Source organism: Nanorana parkeri, unplaced genomic scaffold (genome assembly GCF_000935625.1).
Source record: "Nanorana parkeri isolate BGI_ZX_2015 unplaced genomic scaffold, ASM93562v1 scaffold1023, whole genome shotgun sequence".
NCBI classification, from domain to species: domain Eukaryota; kingdom Metazoa; phylum Chordata; class Amphibia; order Anura; family Dicroglossidae; genus Nanorana; species Nanorana parkeri.
In genome coordinates this window covers 280,891-285,003 of record NW_017307291.1, presented here as the reverse complement: position 1 = coordinate 285,003, position 4,113 = coordinate 280,891, and positions in this window count along the sequence as shown.

Sequence of the window (4,113 nt, the reverse complement as noted above, 5' to 3'; positions counted from 1 at the left end):
GGGAGGGGGGGGGGGGGGGTGCCCTCTCAGGTGGGGGTGACAAGGCCGGGGCCCCGTAGTCCGCAGACTCCCGCCAATCCCCGGCTCTTCCCCTTCTCACACCCCGGTGAGGGGACACACAGGGGCCCCGGGCTGAGCGGGCTTCTTCCGCGCCAATTTCCAGGCGCCCTTCTCTGCCTTCCCTCCAACGCCGGGCTGAGGGGGCGGGCAACCCGCCCGGAGATTCCTCACCGACACCCGAAAGCTGCTCCCCCCCTGTACCCCCACAATCCCACACCGGGGCGCCAGGATGGGTCATTAACCCTTGAATTGCCGCCAATAAAAAAAGCAAATCTGCATTTTATTGCAAATTAATACAGAAACCACACAGATCGATGACACCCCCCACAAAATAAAACCCATCTGCACCCCCAAAGATGGTCACTTAAGGGGTCATTAACCCCTTCACTACTTGAAGAAAAATGTACACCCCTCCATTCAATGCTAGTTAATGAGGAACCTGCAATCAGGATAAATATTACTATCCCCCCATACCGGGGAGCAGCTGCCAATCCGGTGGCGGTTAACCCTTTCACTGCCGTGCACGACCTTCTCCCTCCATAAAACCTACATTGTGCTCGCGGGAAAATCCTGACACCCAACACCTCCCCCCCTCACAGCCATCTGCGTCCCCCAATCCCGGGGTCCATCTGTACCCCCCCAATCCCATTTGTACCCCCAATCCAGATCTCCAGCTGCTATGCAACTAACCCCATCGGTGCCAGAAATGCTGAGCAAGTCTGCAGACTGTTCCCTCCATATAATACATATGATTCGTTTTATTAGGATCAATATTATAGACCTGCTTCCCTCCCCCCATCCGCCTGCCCCAGCTCAGATCCGGTACAAGAAGCGGGATCTCTGACCCGCTAAAATACGAATCGTCTGCAGGTCGTGAGCGATCTACGTGTCCCCCGGATGATCCGTGTGATGACAGACATGATAATACCGATTACAATGATAGGTGATATAAGGACATTGAATGTCCCGCCACCGCTCAGCACTCACCGGACACGATCACTCTGCTGCACTAACCGGGATCTCAGCTGATCAGCTGGCGCCAAGCCTCTTTATATGGGGAGGAGGGACTGCGCATGCGCCCCGTCCCCTGGCCCGGATCACACTGCAGGTTGCCCCCCACTGCCGGGCCGCCTGCTGGACGAGGCTGGGGGAGGGGGTGGCATGTCACCTTACTGTATTCCTGCGCAGCCAGGCACCCAGGTGTGAGATGCTGGGGGAGGGGGCAGTTCTGTACAAATAGCTGTACAACCATTGCTGTGAGCAAAGAGTGGGGTACACACCCCCTGGGAAGGTTGGGGTACACCTAATGGGTGGCATGTCAGCTTACTGTATTCCTGCACAGCCAGGCACCCAAGTGTGAGATGCTGGGGGGAAGGGAGTTCTGTACAAATAGCTGTACAGCCATTGCTGTGAGGACAGAGTGGGGTACACACCCCCTTGGAAGGTTGGGGTACACCTAATGGGAAGGGGCATGCACCTGGCACTTGGTGAGCTATCTAGCTACAAGCAAATGTAACCAAAGCGCAGTATCAGATGATGCAACACACACACACAGCATTGTGATCGACCGATATACGACAGATCGGTCACACATGGAATCGATTTTTTATTTTTTTTAAAGCCGATCATTTCATTGATCATGAATCAATTGCAAATATTAATTAGATTGATCAGAAGAAATTCTGCCACGGCCGATGGACTTTGCAGAGTTGGAATAGATCGGTTTAGTCGCATTGAACGGTTATAGTGAGAAGCGCGTGTGGCCGGCTTTGAATCGCAATGTAAACGAGCGCCACGCTCATCCGCTTTGCTGCAAAGTAATTATCAAATAGCAAGCAAGAGACGTTCATCGGAGAGTCACCGTGTGCTGGACAGGAAGAGCAGGGGGGCGGCCATCTTGGTACACCAGATTGTAATGTAAATCTAGAGCCCTCGACATACAATCTGCATGTGTGCTCGATTCCTGAGGTCACAATGATGTCGGAGGATCATGCAGATGTCACAGGCGGTAGGACTGTCCACACCCTAGAATGTTATACCGCACAGTACTCTATGAGGCGCTGTTACATGCACCACACACGTTACAATATGATTGTACAATCTCCTTTGAATATGTAGCGGATAGAGGCCGGGCCTCACATTACACAGCTCATATTGTAATGTGTGTGGTCACCCTTAGTCTGGCCCTCACACCCCCACCACTTATGAGGTCTTAGGCCACCTCAGCACCCCAGATGTTGTGGAACTACAAATCCCAGCATGCACCTCCCTCTGGGAGCCATGCCTGTGGCTGTCACAATCTTGCAATGCCTCATGGGACTTGTTGCACCACAGCCTGAGTTTGCCCACCCCGGGTTAGACAATGTATCCAGGTTCATGTTTTTGCTGGTCACGCGCCTGCGCCGTCTTTAGTGGGGGAGGGCTACCGTGCCAGCGCAGTCATATGCTGCAGCACCACTCAATCAGTGCGACATGACTTCTCCAAGCGCGCGGCTGTATAGAGACACGCTCATGGCGTGTTCTCCCGTAAGGGGTGGACAATAAACCATAACGCCATGGTGTGCACAATCCCTCAAAGACAAACCTGTGACCTGCCTTAGCCGAGGAACTGGTAGTCCAGGTGGCCATGGCGCTGCATGATGCTGTAGCGGTGTATTCTGGAGGTAATGGCCGCCTCCAGGGCTAGGTAGCTATTTAAAGGGAACCCCAACATAAAATGTTCAGTTGACTGACAAATGTAGATTTTGGGGTGCTCCCCAATGCTCCATCACCCACCCCCTTGTATTGTATATCTCAGGTCCTTCTATGGGGAGACCCACAGTTGTGCTTTCCCTGGCTGGGCCCTGGCACAAGGGACACCCAAGTATTTTACAGGATTTATATAGCACCAACAGTTTTTGCAGCGCTGTACAATATAAGGAATACATTTGTTATAATACAAGACGGTAATATCAATAATATGAAATATAGCAGTGAGAACCCCTCCCCCCCAAACAAGGGGGCCCCATAAGCCCTTGCCACCTATACTGGGCCTCTACCTATGACAGCACCATAGGCACATGTTTGTGGCATGCAGGACTTTGTACTCTGCTCCAATCTGCAACCTCTCATCTCAAATAAAGTGAGCACATATGATGTCTAATGCTGCACCATTGCTGGGTGTCCGGGCACAGCGTCTCTGTATACATGATGTGGCATTTGCTGAGCACACAATGTCTGCCCCCTCCCCCACCATTCATGGAGGCGGCTGTAGAGGTCAGCACAGACCTTCCTCACCTCGTACTGACAAAATACAAATCCTGCAACAGCCAGATTATCATAGAGAGCGGAGCACAGTCTCAGAGGGGGGGCCGGGTGTTGTAATGCAGCGGCAGCCCACCGCGGCTCTCCCCCCTTTGTTAGTGCTGGGCGCGCAATGTTCCCGGCAGTGACGGCCGGGGAGGTGAACCCGCTCTTTTCTACCATCCGTCAGCAGTTCAAATTTCCCGCTGGATTCTGCAATGCTGCGTGTAGACACGCCCCCGTGGGCAGGACTCGCCGGCAGCGCCAGCCAATAGCAGAAGAGGAAGTCAGAACAACGTGGCCGGCTGGAGAATGTAAACACAGCGCCAGGGAAACACGTGTGCTGCCGGGGGAGGGGCGGGCCCAGCTGTCAGTGAGAGCGGCTAGAGCTGTCTGACTGGTGGAGCCTATTGTGCAACGACTGCAGCTTGTGTGCCCTGCCTGAGGGCTGTGACAGGAGCTGGGAAGAGCTGACAGGAGAAAACAAAAAGTGTATGTATTGTATATATCTATTTTTTTAATACGTTTAACCAGTTGACATCCGCGGTGTTAAACCCCCTTCCCATCCAGGCCATTTTTCAGTATTCAGGGCTGCGGTACTTTAACTGACATTTATTCCGTCATGCAGCGCTGTACTGAAATGAATTTTATACCCTTTTTTGGGGACAGATAGAGCTTTCTTTTGGTGGTATTTATTCACCACTGGGGGGTTTTATTTTTTTACTATATTAAGGAAAAATTACCGAAATTAAAAAAAAAACAGTTTCCCCT